The 18,426-nt window shown below is 42.6% G+C and overlaps 1 protein-coding gene across 5 annotated transcripts in view; it reads right to left on the reverse strand.

Annotated features, from left to right (window-relative positions):
* The window catches only part of Lats2 (large tumor suppressor kinase 2), a 72,695-nt gene extending 61,007 nt beyond the window's left edge, over positions 1–11,688 (reverse strand). For 3 of the 5 annotated variants that reach the window (XM_076871903.1, XM_076871906.1, XM_076871907.1), the window contains exon 1: positions 11,451–11,688. The gene's annotated coding sequence lies outside the window, so the exon portion shown is untranslated. Of the gene's footprint in view, positions 1–10,323; positions 10,447–10,534; positions 10,758–11,450 lie in introns of those variants that run through there. The other 2 variants (XM_076871904.1, XM_076871905.1) reach the window with 2 other exon arrangements.
* Positions 11,689–18,426: the final 6,738 nt, after the last annotated feature.

Consider the following 18,426-nt stretch of genomic DNA (forward strand, 5'->3'; position numbering starts at 1 on the left):
CTTGGGATTTTGAATTTGGATCTTTCCCCAAGCTAGCAATATGCAGTATGGTCCTCTCTTGATGCTAGGCAATGGCAGTGACCCTATTCCCAGTCAGCCTACTGTCTTGAGGGGAAACCAATGATGTTCTATGGTGTGCTGGCTAGGATGTGCAGGAGATGAGGTGGATCAAATGCATTTTCTACTTAGAGTACTTCCAACTTATGATGGGCTTACTGGAACATAACCCTGGGAGTCTCTAGCCCTGAAACAAATACTTAACTGTGCAATTACTTCATAACCAGCTGTCCTAACTAGCAGGAATGGCTATGGCAGGGCATATGCCCCTAAGATAATGCAGAAGCCTAGCGGCCTATTTCCCTTCTTCATCTTCATCTTGCTCTCACCTCACCAATCCCCTTACTTCACAGAACTCAGTGAGCAAACTTTGGGGAAAATCACTTTTGAGTTTTAATGAACAAAGAAAAGCTGATCCAAAAAAGAGCGTCTTTTAAGAGAGGAGAGGGAAGGGGCTCTGAACTTTTAGTTTCAGTTAGGAACTTTATAACTGTAAAATGGGACTCTGCTTCACAGACAATTTCATGTGGGAAAAAGTTAATATGTGCAGCTAATATTTATCCAGTACTTACCATATGCCAGGCACTGTCCAAGGGATTTCATATGAAATGATTTATATGGATCTATTACATAACCATCTACAATACAAAACACTAAGAAATGACATTAAAATTACTATTGCTTTCTTGATGGTGACAGTGATCTGTTCACTTTCAATGTAACTGAGAGAAGACTCTATTTAGAAGGTAAGAACCAGACTCTTTCACAACATGAAATCCTAATTTTTTTTTTAGTTGTTAATGAACCTTTATTTATTTATTTATATGTGCACCTCACACATGCCACAAGTACTCTACCACTAAGCCACAACTCCAGACCCTAAAATCCTTTTTTTTAATGCACAACTTGTAAGTATTTTGAAGTCATTGAGATGACTGTGTAAGGCTATGCAGATAGTGAGCTATTAGACTCAGGGACAGCTGAGGTTCCCCTGGGCCTGGGGTTGGCTGTGGCCCAGAAGCCCAGAGCTCTGCTTAATTGGTGTAAAATGGGGCATATTGCAACCACGTTCATTTCCAGTGACTTCGTGGTCTGAGCATCTGTTTAGAAAGACCTAACTTTCCAAAACCATAAGCTCACATTCCAACAAAAACGGAGGGATTCTCAAGAGCCTGCCAAGCACATAGGGAGGATCCTAGCAGTGACTCGGATGCCTGGGAATACACAGAAGAGTTATTTCTTTTCCAGCAGGAATTCACACTAATCACTTGGTTTCCAATCTTTCATCAGGAAGCCGAGCTCCCTTCATGACAACACTAATGCAAGGGAGGGGCCTGACATACGCAGAAAGGGTGTCCTCCTAGTCAAAATATCTTAATTCCCCCACCACCAACTCCTCTATCCCACCCCTATCCCCACCCCCATCCCCATCTACCTTGCAAATATGTATTAAATGCCTACTAAGTGCCAGGCACCAACAAAATAAGTAAACAATCTCATTTTCTGCAAATTTTACAGTTGAGAGGTAAAGGTGAGGCAGGTAAATAAATGAAGTTTTTAAAAAAGATGCCCAAAATGAAGGGGGAAAGCATATAAAGGAAGGAAGAGTGAAGGAGAAAGTCAGAAGAAGCTGTAAAATAGAGATAATTGAATCTAAGCACTGAGAAGAATGGAACTCCAGCTGGAGGATAAGGCAGACACAAAGAAGAGGGGACTGTGATGCCTACAGGCTCCTGCCCACACTCAGCTCCGTGAGGAAGGGGCTCTCCTGGGCTGAAACCGCAGAGATGTGCAGGGGCTCGGTCTAGAATGGTCTTCATGGCATGTCAGGTGGGGACTCAGAGCAGAGGCTGGGGAGCCACTGTCTGTGGTTAAGCTTTGGAGGGACAGGCCAGAACTGTCCTTCAAAGAGTTGAGTCTAGAACCTGACTAGATGGGGGCAGAGGACAGATGTTAGGATGTGGAGCAGCAACCCCAGGGAGGGAGTGGGGGCTCCAGGATCTCATCACACCATGGCCAGAGAGGCATGTGGGGGAGCCATGAGCAGCCAGGACATTTACCTAGTCAGTGGCCTGTCTGCTCGCTGATAAGATGGAGCCATCAGCAGGTGTTCCTTATGGGAGTGACATTTTACTCCCAAGCGATACCAGCAGATTGCAGAGAAGAGCAAGCCGCTTGTCATTCAGCTACGAAACAGCAAGAGCCACAGGAGACAGTTCACAACGAAGAAAAAGAGCAATGAGAAAGTTCCGCATTAAAAGCCAGGAGGAGGAATGTCCTCTGCTCAGTCATATCAGCAGAGGGAGGGGACTCAGGAGCAGCTGAAGGAGGCCTTGTGGATTCTGAGGTTCCTAAGCTCTCTCTGGAATTTGCTCTAAAAAAGGGAAGCCGCTGAAAGATGGGAGGAGCAGAGATGTTTGGGCAGGGAGAGGTAAAAGTGGGGACAATATTTTGCTTAAGTTTAACACATATGTTTTAAAATACATAAATCTTAAGGACATAGATCCACTAAGAGATCACACTCTTATGAAAACAGCAACTGCGGCAAGAGGTTTATCATTCGTTGTTATAACTGCAGAAGCTCACAGCCCCTCCCAGATCCACACCTTAAGGGAAACCACCTTAGTGATTTCTAACACCAAGGATAGATTCCTTTGACTAGTTTTGTACTTTATATCCACGGAACTAAATTCCATTTCATACATTTTGTTTGCTTACTCGTACCCATAAAGTATAGCAGCAGCTGTCATACTTCATCGTTGAGTACTATTCCAGGTAGGAATCTACCATCACCTATTGGTACGTTCTGCTCCTGGTGGACACGGAGGCTGTTTCCATTCTGGGGCTGTTACACATGGTGCCTGACACCTTTAAGGCTGCCATGGTGTGAGGCCCTGAGCTGTGAGGTATTGAGAATTGACTGTCTCTTCCAAGACTTTGCTTCCCCACCGTGTCAAATATTTTCTGTATAGTTACTGGCAGAGCGCATGGTGGCTGGTTTGGCACATTTGTGAGATGAGAAGAAGGCAACCCTTTCTCACATAAACCTGCATGTTACTCTATTACTGTACAACACAAACAACTCTTGCCTGGGGAGCTCTCCACATAAACTGACAAATAGATGCAAATAGGGCCCTTGAGCAATGCACAAACTGCACTCATACAAAACGGCCCTCTTAGAAGGTCCTGGGCATGGGATTTCAAGGTGTTTGTACTTCAAGATGGGGAGGCAGATAAGAAAATCAGTTACTAAAATACAGTAAAATATGTGTGACAACCAGTTTGCCTAAAGAAATTATAGATACCTGAAACAGACTGACTGGAAGATAGAGAGTAGTGACTGCATTTAAGAGCAAGGGGCAGAACCCATCGGAGTTGGTGATGATCACTAACAGGACTGATTTGAAAGGTGGAGAAGGGGTTTCAGGTTTGGAAAACAGCCAATGGTGGTGACTTCTCTGAGCCATGTGGACAGTGGGAATCACCAGGAGGGCAGTTTCTGCTGTGGAGAAGGGGGCCATCTCCAAAGGTGAGGACAGGGTTGGGGAGGCTTGTTAAGAGGATGGGTGTTTAGTACCAAAAAGCAGCAGTTAAAGGTGGGAGGTCTGGGCCAGTCCCCAGCTCATGCACTGGGCTCTAAATGGCCTGGATGTGCTGCCTGTTCTCCTAAGTTTTAGCTTCCTGCTTGGTCAAGCTGCCCTGAGGGTCACACCTGGTGCTGCCTATGAACTCACTCTCGACCTTTAATGCATGATAGATGGCCAATTATGAGCATTACTAATTGCTATAGTTTGGATCTAGAATGTCCTATGAAGGCCATGTGTTAAAGGTTTGGTACTGAGCTTGGTGCTACTGGGAGATGGAGGATCATTGAAGAGGTGGGTTCCAGTGGGAGGTCTTAGGTCATTGGGGGTATATCCTTGAAGGGGACAGTAGGATCTCAGACTCTTCCTCTTTCTCTTTGCTTCCTGGATACCATAAGATGAACAGCTCCTTCTGCAAAGCACTCTTGCCATGATATGCTACCTTGCCACAGGCCCCAAAGCAATGGAGCTAACCAACCATCAACTAAGACCTCCAAAACAGTGAGCTGAAATAAAACTGTTCTCCTTTAAGCCAATTACCCTCAGATATTTAGTTACAGTAATGCAAAGTTAACATGCTAATTAAATTAAAGATTCAGATTGGGTTAGGCAAAAAGGCTAGAGAGAAGGTCAGGAGATAAGGCCAGGGCAAAATCAAGATGGCCTTAATGGAAAAGGTACCAAACTGAACGCAGAAACAGGAATTTCATGCTCACCCCAAGTGACTCCTCTTTAAATCAGTATTTGAGAATACTGCTGAGAAAGTTAAAGTTGCTCCTTTTGTACTTTAAAGAGAAAAAGCACAGAGAAGAGGATTGGGCTCCAGTTGTTAGGCTGACTAAAACATATATGTGCGGTCAGGTGCCAAGTTGCTCAGGTCTGAACAGTATCTGAACCTAAGGAACTGACAGTGGCCCATCACCAGGTCTGGTGTGATTCTGTAACTGTGCTGCGCAAGTTCAAAGGACCAGGTCCTTCCTTACCTCAGGAACTCAGCAGGACCCTTCTCTCTGCTAGGTATAAATAACCCCACCACCATTATTAGCCTGATTCACCCCTACTCCTAGATTCTCAGCTTAAAACTCTTGCTGTAGAACACTCTTGACCACCTGTCCTAAGAGATCTGCTGTTCACTCAGTCCTTTCTAAAACAGCACAGTCACTGCAAATAAGGCTGATGGGCACAATTCCTCTTGACTGACTTGAGCTGTAAGATGGAGAGAGCAGGAGCATTCTGTTTGGTTACCCCATCTGCTGCCTGGCATAGAGCACACAGGCTTGCAAAATGCATCTGCTGAACAGCAGACACATGACCATACTGGAGCTGCAGCCTGCCCCCTGCAGTCCAAGGAGGTGCTACAGGAGAGTGTGAAACACAGTGCCATGCTTTAATAGAGGAGCTCTTTCTCTGAGGTTTATCTGGTCTAAATGAAATGAGCAGGAGGAAAGGACATACAGAACTGTTATAAAAAGTCACATGACCGTGGCATATTATCTAGCCATCAAAAAGAAGCTCTTTCATCTGTTACAACGTGGATGGACTTCAAGGACCTGGTGCTAAGTGGAGAAACAGCCACAATGACAAGTATTGTGTGAGACTACTTAATGTGAGTTACCAAGAGTAAGCTGATTCAGAGACAGGAGAATAGCAGTTACCAGGAGAGAGGGGAATAGGGATTAATGGATTGATGAAAAAGTTTTAGGGATAGACAGAGGTAATATCTACAGCAATGACATGAATGTTTAATGCCACTAGACTAAATTGCATAGCTATGAATAATTAATGAATGATTAAAGAATGTACAGCTCCATTTAAGTAAAAATGGAAAAAATAAGTTACCTAACTATTCTGTTTAGCTAACTCATGTTTGAGTAATGGTTCCCTTTCTACCCAGCTTCAAAAATAAAAAGACTGGCAAAGTCCCTACCCAAAGTAACACCTAAACTCTGGGGTGCTATACATTGCACCCCAACTCTACTGTTACCCTCTACCAGAGCCATGCTCCTGGAGTACCCATGTGTCTGCAAACATTCTGATCATAAAACCCAAGGCAGGAGAACCCTGTGTTGGTGTCTGTATTTATGCATGAGCTAAGAAATACCAGGTGCTATGCCCTTATACAGCAGTGGGGTCAGGAGTCGTGGTTTTTCTTTCTTTCCTCCCTTCCCCCAACATTCTTATGAAAAATTTCAAACATACAGAAAGGTTGAGAGGATTAGTCAATGACACCCCATAAACCTACCACCTGGTTTTCTTCACTGTGCAGGGAGGAGGAGGACACCATTCCCTGTTCTGATTTTCTTTCCAACTCCTACCACGGCCTTCTGGGAACCCCAAGACCAGTTCTAGGAACACCCCAGGATTTGTTCCTGTTTTCTTAAGAGAGTATTTTAAAAGGCTATGATAAACTATTCTTACCAAAATAATCTAGAAAGGATAAAACTTCCTTTCAGTTTCATAAATGGTGAAAATACTTTCTCAGCTTGAGAACTTGTGTTTTAAACTTTAGTTTGAAGGCATCTGATTTCCTGGCCAAATTATGAACTTCTAAAAGAACTTTTCATGAAAATACTCATCAGTCAAATTAAGACTGCTGGCTGGAAATGAGGACTGTGACATACTCCTTTACCATTTTACTAAGATTTGACCTACTGGAAATTTTCTTTCATCAAGAATTTTATAAATATGACTCTCAGGAAAGTGGACTTTCAAAAATGGGGCTATTAACCAAAGTAAGTCTAATTTTTGAAATTTCTTTATCATCAATTGATTTAAAAATGATTTAAAAGAAACTAAAAGACTTTGGAATTTTATTTTATTTATTTATTTATTTATTTTAAAGAGAGAGAGAATTTTTTAATATTTATTTTTTAGTTTTCGGCGGACACAACATCTTTGTTTGTATGTGATGCTGAGGATAGAACCCGGGCCACACGCATGCCAGGCGAGCGTGCTACCGCTTGAGCCACATCCCCAGCCCGACTTTGGAATTTTAAACTGTAAAAACTTACAAAACAAAAACACCTCATTGTCAAATCTGGAGCTGACTAGCTGAGCATAGGTGGCTTATGTAACCAATGTGAGAGCAATATTTTAAGCATCCCTTTAATTTGGTCCTACCAAACCCATTTCCAATCCTCAATCCAATCCTGAAAAATGCTATCAGATGTTCAAGAATTTTTATTCTAATTCTCTTAGTGCTTCAAATCCTCATGAGCCAAACACACATCAAGCACCAACCAGGGAACCAACCTAACCCATGTCCTGGGGGATCCATGCTAATGACACACATCAGCATTTTTTTTTTTTAAGTATTTCTTAGACCTAAAATTCAAGTTATTATTTAAATCATATCCCTACTATAATTAACTAGCAAAGCTGAAACTAAATCAGGCAGATGGGCCAGGCCTCAAGCCAGATGCTAAATGTCAGAATCATAAACCACCATGCGGATGTCCCACTCTAGCTTGGTCCAGGCCAGGAAGCCACAGGCTAAGGGCTACCCCGAATAATGAGGGTCTTTGAGGAAAGCAGTGACTGCATTCCTCTGGGGATTTAGGAGAACCCTCTAGAATTCCCACTCTCCCATAAATAGTGTCATCACAAAGCCTGGGGGAAGGGGGAGGTTAGCAGTGTTGGAGGACATTATGAGCTTTCACAGGGAAAACAGGGATTTGCCTCTAAATAAGCTTACAGTCTTGGGATGGGGGTGGGATCACCACATTCTCTGTTAGACACCTTTGTATATGGTATTTGTATGATACAAATTATGCAAAAATCAATGGCATTTTAAATAAATGGAGCTGGAGACCTTTGTACTCAAGACATCTCAAGTGAGTGACCAGGTTGAAGATAAATTTATTATTAGTTCTTTGCAGCATTCTTAACAGCAAGCAAGTAAGTGAACAGGATGGGTCTCCTTAGAGTCAAGGCCATCCCAGCAGGTTCTCTATCTTTGAGAAAGCCCTGCCCTCTCTGCTCCACACCTCCAAGTTTCAGAAATGCTCCAACTCCCTAGTTTGAAAATTGCTGCCATGGACATAGATATAAATACTGTGACTGCCCAAGAACCCCTTCCCACATGGTTATGGAGGAGCACTGTTCCTTCTCTGGAGGAGCCCTGTTCAGGAAGGTGTTGAGATTATTTGGAGAAAGCCTTCTAGAGAAAGGATGTTGCACCAAAATTGGAAAGGCTGAAGGGCTATGATTTGATGGAGGAAGTGTGAAGCTATTCTTGGAGTCTGGAACTTCCTGTAAAAGGGCTCAAACATACAAAAGAAAAATGAACAGGCAGACAATTGTTGGGGTGGGGGCAAGTGCTGTCTAGGGATATTTAATGAAAAAGACAGGAGTGAGACTTAGGAGGTAAGATGGAGTTAATTAGTAATGGAAAGTGCCGCCCTTAGCATTCCCACTCAAGATAACTACCTGGGGGCAACAAAGCTTGCTATTCCAAACTGAGACCTGCTCCATTCAAAATCCAACTTACACTCAACTCTTTTAAGACCTTACCATCCTGATTTAGGTCCTACAGGATCTGCCACAATATCATAACAAACAGTGTGAACAACAAATACAAATCAATGCTACGAAATACAAGATTTTCCATTCATCCACCAGAAAAAAAATCCTATTAATGTCAAATACTGGCACAACAACAAAAACTATTTAACTTAAAAGAAACCACTTGTCACAATTAAGTTGACACGGGTCTAGACCATAACCAACATAAAGTCTTTGCAGTGAAGGGCAAACATTAAGCAATGCCAAACCTCTGCCCTAATTTTAGCATCACCACCAATTATTTTTATTTACAACATTATTTTGTTTTATTGATAGTTTCTAATTGAAGCAATAAATCAAATGACATTGGCCTTAAAAGTACAGGAAAAAGGGGGGCTGTCTTCAAACTCCAGGAGCCCTTCAGAGAGGGGGGCATCGACCTAGCATACAATGGGATCAATGCCCAGGACTTGTGCAATTTGGAGGCGTAGTCTGTCCAGAGAAATTACTAGGCAATAGGCTTTTTTTTTTTTTTTTTTGTACTGGGGATTGAACCAAGGGGTGCTTAACCACTCAGCCACATCCCCAGTCCTTTATAATATTTTATTTAGAAGACAGGGTCTCAGGCCCGATTCTTTCGTTCTGTGGGTCAGGAATTTTACCCCTTTTAGAACAAATTTTCAGTCAAAACAAAAATGCATTGATTATTTTTTGCATTTCTTCAAGTTAGCTATTTTTAAAAGGCCAGTAAGGAATATTGCTTACAAGTTTCAGGTTATTAAAACCATGAAATGAATACAAAAGCAGCTTTTCAAAAGTTGTATTGATCTGGTTTTTTCAATACAAAACAGAACACCACCCCCCACTCCAAATCCTTCCTGTGTGTTTAGAATGAATTGATCAGCTTCAGCCCCCATTCCACCCTCCTATAGGTTTTAGGAGCCCAGGGCTGGCTATTTACAACATAGCATTTAAAATAACAAGGCATCATATTATAAAAGCATTCCCCTCCTACCAAAGTAAAATCCCTCCCAACAACTAGATGATTTGCTAAGGAAAAAAAATATGTACAGTTCCAATTTACATTTATCAAACTATTTCAAACTAGATCAAGAAGCTAGAAAAATCACTTCCAGTTCTACAAATGATTCTAGTAATTTGTCTTTTTTTGCATGATGGCCTCTGTTCAGATACCATTTTAAATTGCTTGATATTTTGAAATTTATTAAGCTCAAAGGAATGCTGGTAGATTCATTCGTCAGTGTTTTCTACACTTACTTAATGAGACAAAATTTTTGAGAGGCTGAATAACAGAATGCCTTGTTTATGACAGTTAAAACAGACTTTCTGAACAGTCTCTGCATTCTTTGAAATATTTTTGTTACTACCTTATTACAACAGTTGCTAAAGAAAAAACAAAAAGCAGCTGTCTCTTGATTTAGCACTCAAAAATGGTGGGCATCATTCAAATTTAAGCTGGTATTAAACTAAAATATGGAACAAGATCTATTCATACAAATTTCCTAATAAACAGCCACACGTTGCTTTTTCCATGATTACCAAAAGGCCCCTAATCTGCTAGGGTAAAATTTTAAGCAGAACACCTGTGTAGGATCACATACATTTTTGCGGTCTTCCATCTAAATTTCAGTAAATTTAAGTTTTTTTTTTTTTTTTTTTAATAAATGAGGGCAAACTTTCCTTTAAAAATCTACATATTTGCTGAATTGTTTGTGAAGACAGCTGTTGGGCTATGATTTGAATTTTTTTTACCTGCCAACGTAATACTCTCAAGCTAATAGTAAGGCTAGAATTTTAAAGCCTACATTATTACATTAAGGACACTAAAGTCCATGATAGAGAAGGATGAAAATGTGAAAACTTCTCACCAATAAAAAATCTAGAAATCACAGTGATGCTTGTACTTTCATCCGAGGACCTCAGAACACGCTGCCCGCACCCAGGACCCTGGCCTTTTGGAGTGCTACTACCATCCCTGGCAGTGGAGCCTTGGGCTCCACAAACGAAAGATTTGCTCTAGGCCGGCCGCCCTGCCGGACTTCATCCCCAAAGAAGATCCTCCTGGGTGCCTGAGTTAGGTAGGCTGCAGGAAAAGCGACCGGCAAGAGGCGGATTCTGTCAAGACCCGCATGTCCGGAGGCCGGCAGGAGAAACTAACCGCAGGTGAGGTTGCATCAGAAGTGAAAGACAAGTCCCAGAAAAGTCAGTTGAACTAGGACGCAGGAAAGGCGTGTTATGCAACGGCCCCGCTCTCACAGCCACGAAAGCAAGCGCTCCTGCAGCTCTGGCAGAGTCCCGTCAAGACCCGGGAAACTCGCAAGGGTCGCGCGAGCGGACGCCGGGCAGGGCCTGGCTCCCCGCCGGCTCACCCCGTGGTCTGTGCGGGTCCGGGGAGCCGCAGCACAGCTCGTCCGGGTAACAGCGGCGCAGCCTCGGCGGGACTTATGGGCCCGCGAGGTGGACGGCGCGGCCAGTAGGGCACCCGATGGAGGCACAGAGAAGCTGGAGAGGGCAGGAGCGGGCGCAGCTTGCAGGGATCCCGACCACAGCGTGCCCGTGGGCGAGTGGGGAGTGGACTGGGCGGGGAGAGAGCACCCAGGGGAGAAGGCGCGCGCCCGCGGTGGACGGGTGCGGAACTGGTTGGCCCCCGATACGGCGGCACGGCCAGAGGGGACCGCCCCAGCTCTGTGGGACCGAGGCGCAGCAAGACGCGCGGTCTTGGTGCTGCCATGGGCGCCGGACCGGGCATTTGGGTAAAAGCCGAGCCGCCATCCCACCGGACGGAGGTGGTGGAGACGTGCCCAGCGCTGACTGCCTCTCGGGTAGTCCAGAGCGTCACAGACGCCGCCCCCGGCCCGCGGCCGCCCCTGCCCAGCCAGGAGCCTGGAGCCCAGCCGCTGCACAACAAAGCGGTGCAGCCCCGCCAGCCCCCGCCCGACGCGCTCTCCGCGGGCCCGGCGTTCTGTCCCAACTTCTCCGGCTCCTAGGAACTAGCCCGGCAAGATCCCCACTGCCCGCGACAACCCGCGGCAGGGCGGAGGCGGCCCCTGGGCCGGGCCAAGCCGGGGCCGTGGGGGCAGGGCGCAGCTCCCGTCTGGACAAACTTCCTTGGCCGCCCGCTCCCTGCTCCTCCGCCCGGCCGCCCCGCCGAGCAGGGACGTCCTTCCCTGAGCCGTGGACTGCAGCGGCCGGAGGGTGGGCGCCTAGAGCTTGCCGGTTCCCGGAAAGTTTCGTCCGCCCGGCCGCCGCCCGCTGCCCCACGCCTCCCGGTCCCGGCCCCCTCACCTCCTGGGGCGCGGTCTACACCCTCGGGGGCGTCCTGGCCCGCGGCTCCTGGGCCTCGAGCGCCGGGAGACCAGGCGCCGGTGGCTGGAGCTGCTGTTGGCTCCGCAGGGACGGGGGAGCCCCGGGCGGCGGCGGTGGCGCGGGCGGCGGCTGCTCCATCTTCCCGGGGCACTCACGCCGCGGTTCCAACGCGCAGACCCAAGTGGGACATTCGCTACATTGTTGGCATTCCACGGGCGTCACGTGACCCCGCCTCCCGCGTCACTCTCGGCCGCATACCAGCCCGGGCGGGGCGCCTGCGGCCCTTGCTCCTCAGCAGCCGGCCGCTCCGCCTCGTCCCGCCCGGCCCAGCAGCCGCTGCGGGCCTCAGCCACCGACGCCACCTGCCCGCGGCCTCTCAGCTGGCCTGCGGGAGCCGGGCGGGCCTCGCGGACCCTGATGCGCTCTTGTCATTCTTCCTCCACTGTACTTGTATTGACCCCTCCACTACTTGTATCCAAAGTTGATAACTGTCGTTAAAGCCACGTTTTCCTAAACATCTCATACCATTCTTGGTGAAAAAAGTAAGTTAGCGGGGCCCGAGGAAGCTGCAAGTTGCCAACGAGGTGCCAGTCACTGAAAGTAGGGACAGCTACTGGGAACATGACTCAAGTAATTAAATAAAAAGCTATCTAACATATATAAAAGTTAACCAGGTATGATTTAATCAATTATCTCCCCCCATATACATTTTATGAAACATGTTTTGCTTGTAAAGAACAAAACAGTAATGTATGTATCAACAAGTGAGACAGTGGTTTTTGTATTTCAGCCACTCCATTATATTTGCATTTGAGGATTTGGCTCAAGGACATAAGCAGGCATTGTGCAAAGATGCAGAGTAGAAATAATAGAATGCCAAATTTTTAAATCTACTTTTGGCTCTCCTTTTAACATCATACTTCCTACCACCTATAGCCTGTGACATTGACAGTAAGGACTAATGCAGTTTTTCCTCAATCTAATTTCCTCTTTAATTAATTAACTTGTGACATTTTAAGTTTTAATTTCAGAAGAAACAATATTGAAGATCATTTAGTCTCAGCTTTTTTTCTTTCTTTTCTTTTTTTTTTTTTTTTTTTTTTTTTTTTTTTTGCTTTTTGACGCTGGGATTGAATTCAGGGCTGCAAATGTGTAATCACAGACTTTTTAAGCACTGAGCTGCACCCCTTGCCATCTCAGGACTATTTTAATCAGCTCACCAGCCTTCAGTCCCTGTTCCACTTGCTTCCCCTCCTTCATCCTTTAAATTCTTAGCTCTTCCAAAGAACCTTCCCAGATGTCTCTCCTGATTTCTGTTTTTTGTTTTTTGGTGTGTGTGTGTGTGTGTTTTTGTGTGTGTGTTGTGTTTTGTTTTTTGCAATAATTAAACATTGTTAAGCAGCCTCGGATGCAGTTTCGTTTTTCAATCTTATCCTGTTTGTTATCCAGATATTTTGGACAGTATTGGGAGCAGAATAAGTCTCCAATATTCTATAAAATCTGGGCCCCACTTGCATTAACCTGTGTATCTTTTCACTCTTACACTCACTTTCTCCAACCTAGCCTCAAGCCACATGCCTGACTGCCAGAAGATTTACATGTGTGTTTTTAGGTCCTGCCCCTGTGCTGTCTTCAAAGGCATAAACTTACTGGGGGTGGGGCGGGACTTTAGTCAAAGGAAGAATATTACGAAATAAAAGGGACTAACTATATTTGTCAGAGGATAAATGATTGTAGACAGAAATTAAAACCAATGTGAGGGTTTTTTTTGTTTTGTTTTGTTTTGTTTTTAAGGAAAAGAAAGTTGCTGGGCAATGCTTGTCATCCCCAGTGGTTTGGGAGGCTGAGCAGGAGGATAGTGCGTTCAATTGCCCTAAGCAATTCAGTGAGACCCTGTCTGTAAATAAAATACAAAATAGGGCTGGAGATGTGGCTCAGTGGTCGAGTGCCCCTGAGTTCAATCCCTGGTACCTCCCCCTAAAAAGCAAGTTGTAGAACTATATATATATATATATACACACATACTATGATACCGTATTTATAAATAAGCAAAATCCACAGAACCTGTACCACATACTTTGTATATAAGTATAGACACAGACTACTAAGTACACACCAAACATGACAGCTGTTGCCTGTATTGAAGGAAGGAGGAAATTGGACAGGAGAAAAAAATTAGGACTTCTACTGTATCTACAATGCTTGCTTTTTTTTGAAAAACAGAATCAAACTGTCAAAATTTTAAAAGTTGTTGATTCTGGGTGATAGAGTTCCATAATGCATGCTACTTATTCTTTGTGCCTGTTTCAAAAACATTTAAAAATGTTTTCATCTTTAAGAATAGAGGGCTGGGGTTGTAGCTCAGTGGTAGAGTGCTTGCCTTGAGGCAGTGGGTTTGATTCTCAGCACCACATATAAACAAATGAAATAAAGATTCATTGATAACTAAAAAACTTTTTAAAAAATTCATAGAAGAGATAAATTTTTAAAAAAGAGTAAATAGGGACAAATTGAAAACAAACAAGTTTCCAAGATTGGGCTTGGTTGGAGAAAACTATGACATACTCATATGGGATAATGTTATGATTAGTGATTTTGTGGATACATATTTTGTGGATACATATTTATTGACAAAAGTCATTCATTCCTACTGTCTCTTTAGTTGTTATTGCTTGTCTTTTTAAGTATTTACTATGAGCCATGTACTAAACCAGACGCTAGGGTTACCATGGTATGCAAATTGTTAGATTTATCCCTAATGGAGTTTGCATTCTGACAGAAGTGGTTAAAAAAAAAAAAAGCATGTGTATGGTTCTCATTTCATAATTTGTTTACTCATAATTTTTAAAGTTCAAAACATAGTATACAGCCAAATATTAAAAGTGGTAGTCAATGGATATGGTGATTCTAGGTAATTTTTATCTTTACTTTCTGATATATCTACAATAGGATAGTTAATGACAAAAATTTTAACAAATTAAATCATCAGGCACATAATGTATGCAGCCAAGATAACAAAATGCCAATTGAGCACAAAGCTTACTATAGTAGTAAAACCACAGTGTAAAAATTGATTAACATATATACCTATACATATATATGTTAATCATATGTATATACTGCATGTATGCTTCTCTATACCTGGTATTGCTCTAAGCTTGTGCATTCTCTCATTTAATCCACAAAATGACCATATTATCAATCCCCCTTTATATAATAGCACCCTAAAGCATAGAGAACCCAAGTAAATTACCCAAGATCAAAGTACTAGGATTTGAATCTTGATAGATCTAACTGCAGAGCTTAGAAACACTGAATTATTAGGCTTTCTCCAGGTAAACTCAAGATGTTATGATTAAAGTGTGTAAAAGTTTAAAATATTACCCATTTCTGGGGCTGGGGTTGTGGCTCAGTGGTAGAGCACTTGCCTAGCATGTGTGAAGCACTGGGTTTTGATTCTCAGCACCACATATAAATAAATAAAGTTCCATTGACAACTAAAAAAAATTTTTTAAAAATATGTTACCCATTTCTGTGGGTCAGCCAGGGTGATCTCCTAATCTATTGTTATTTGAAGATTTTGGTTTTTCAAACTTCCAGAACTTCAGCTGGGAGTTACTAGTCAAGAACTCTGTTTCAATGATAAACTTGAACCCTTTTATTAAACTTTTTTATTATGATAAAATATGTGTATTGCAAAATTTACCATTTAACCATTTTAAACACACAGTTCAGTAGTATTAAGTACATTCACAATGTTGTATGACCATCACCCTATCCATTTCAAGAAAAATTTTCCACTAATTAAGTAATAACTCTTCATATCCTGCCATTATTGTCTGTTTTTTGAAAGAATGTACACACACTTGCTCCCAGAGAGAACTCCTAATGCCTTTGGAGACTTGAAAAAATATTTTGTTTAATCTTTAGTCTTAGTCTGAGTGCAGTAGCACATGCCTATAATCTCAGTGACTCAGAAGGATCACAAATTGGAGACCAGCCTCAGCAACTTAGTGAGATTCTGTCTTTTTTTTTTTTTTTAATATTTATTTATTTATTTTAGTTTTCGGCGGACACAACATCTTTTGTTTGTATGTGGTGCTGAGGATGGAACCCAGGCTGCACGCATGCCAGGCGAGCGCGCTACCGCTTGAGCCACATCCCCAGCCCGAGATTCTTTCTTAATTTTTTTTTTTTTTTTAATGAAAAGGCTGAGGGTATAGCTCAGTGGTAGAGGATCCTGAGGGCAATCCCAAGTATCACACGCATGCACACGCACACACATACATAAACAATACTTGTCTTTTGACTCTAGTTCCTGACTCAGAGCTCCTAAATCCCTTTGAATTTCCTAGGTAATAGAAGTATCTTTTTTTCTAATGAGGTAATTTGGTGGGTTCCTGGATGGGGGCTGGTCAGAGAAAGATTAATCCATGATTAGAGGCTGGAAATTTCAGCCCTCCTGCCTCCAAACATCCACTGAGAGGAATAGAGGGGCTGGAAACTGAGATAATAATCAATCATGCCAACATGATGAAGGCTCCATAAAAATTCCTGAGCTCCAGAATTTGGGGAGCTTGTGGACTAAAACACATCTATGTGCTGGGAAAGTAATGCATTCGGGTCCACACCTAGCTTTTCATCTGGATCCTTTATAATGTCCTTTATTGATTTGGTAAATATAGTGTTTCCCTTAGTTCTCTAAGGTGACTTAGAAAATTCATCAAACCTGAGGAGGGGTAGTGAGAACCCCAATTTGTGGTCAGGTGGTCAGGAGTACAGGTGACAACCAACTTCTTGAGGTTGGCATGCAAAGTAGGGGCACTTTTGTAGGACTGAGCATTCAAGGTGTGGGATCTGACTCTAACTTGAGTTAGGTAGTGTCAGAACTGAACTGAATTTTTATAGGATTCCCAGTTCATGTCTGCTGGAGAATTGCTTGGTGTATGGGGAAAAATCCTCCATACATCTTAACAACCAAAAGTGTGTTGAGAGGCTAGGGTTGTGGCTCAGTGAAAAAGCACTTGCCTAGTACGTGTGAGACATTGGGTTTGATCCTCAGCACCACATAAAATATAAATAAAAGGTACTATTGTCCATCTGCAACTATATATATATATATATATATATATATATATTAGGCTTTCTCCAGGTAAACTCAAGATGTTATGATTAAAGTGTGTAAAAGTTTAATATATATATATGTGTGTGTGTGTGTGTGTGTGTGTGTGTGATTTTTTTAAGTGTGTTGAGTGTTGAGAATAAATATAGAAGGGAAATTTTCCCACCTTTTGCCTCTATTAGGTAATCAGCTACTTATTTTCTCCGCTACCAAAAGTCCAGCTTTTAGTGATACATTATACTTTTTTACTCATTTTTAGCTAAACTGCTTTTAGCTAAGAAATATTATTGAGCTTATCAAATTCCCTATTCAAAGAAATATAACTTTTTTTTTAATGTTGATGTATCTTTATTTTGTTCATTTATTTATATGTGGTGCTGAGAATCGAACCCAGTGCCTTGCACATGCTAAGCAAGCACTCTACCACTGAGCCACAACCCCAGCCCAAGAACTAGGACTTTTTAATGGCTATTCAACTATTAAAAGACTTTCACTCCCTCAGTTCCTGGACATTTCCCCTAAGATTTACATAATTGGAAGTCAGATTTACAGAAAAAGTAAGTATTATTATTTTTAATAGAATTACAGATAAATAGTAAATGAATGACCAGAAATGTTTTACATCTTGTGTTTTTAAAAAAGTTTCACTAATTTTCTTTTTAAGTTTTAATTTAATTTAATTTTCTAAACTGTGGTAGAATACACATAACCAATTTTAACCATCCTGACATTTTTTTCCCCTTTATTTTCTTTGTTTTTAGTGCCGGAATTGAATCAAGGACCTTGTACACACCAGGCAAGCATTCTACCACTGATCAACATCTTCAGCCCTTAACCATTTTTTAAGTGTTATTTTTTAAATAATGAAAACAATTTGGATAATGGGGGGTAGGGAACGTTCAATATTAAATATTAATTCTTGCATGTATTTTCCAATATTAAACTCATGAACTCCAGAGAAGTATCCAGTGTATAGTTAGAGGGAGGCCAGGGTTCAGAGACAGTCTGGGGCAGCCCCCTGACCAGTCCCTGTAGACCTGCCCATCTGGCCATCTCTGGGAATGCCAAGGTAACTTCATTTTCTAAATAGCCACTCTGCTTCTCAGATGAGTAATAAAGTATGTGGTTGCATAAGTTAGTATTGCTCAATAATTTGAGAAGATCCATTCCCAGAAGAGCTCAAAGCAACACTGTGAAGATACAAATCACATTCTTCATTTAGAGAATTCTTATGTTGACACTTTATATTAGTAAGTGAATTGCTGCAACAGATTTTCTTCCTTACCACATCCCTTGTTAACTTACTCCTTATGCTGAGTGAGCTATGACAGCAACACCAGCTATTCACGTATTCCTCATCACATTTATAGTTGGCAGCAACTTCTATTTCATATGCAAATATGAGCAGAATGCTGTTGTGTCTATAACTGAAATAAAAATCCCTCGAAAAGGTGGAGTTCTACTTCTATATGCTCCAAAACCTTCCATTCAGATGTTTATTATTGTTGCTGTTGAGCTGGGGTCTTACTCTGTTGCCCAGGCTGGCCCTGTACCTGTGGGCTGAAGTGATCCTCCTGCTGAGAACTCCTGAGTAGCCGGGACTACAGGTGTGCATCACCACACCTGGCTTGTTCACTTTTTTAATCTAACCTTTTGAAGTCGATATTGGTACAACTTGCTTTAGGGGGAAAAAAAAAAAGTCTAAGGCCCAATCTCTTATCTCAACAAAATCAATTTCTATAACAAAATGAACATTTTGATGAGATTATGATAAGGGGATTTCACATGCAGAAGTCGAAGCAAACCAGTAACAAAGAGATTGCCAAATTTCAG

This window comes from Callospermophilus lateralis, chromosome 12, assembly GCF_048772815.1.
Source record: "Callospermophilus lateralis isolate mCalLat2 chromosome 12, mCalLat2.hap1, whole genome shotgun sequence".
NCBI classification, from domain to species: Eukaryota; Metazoa; Chordata; class Mammalia; order Rodentia; family Sciuridae; genus Callospermophilus; species Callospermophilus lateralis.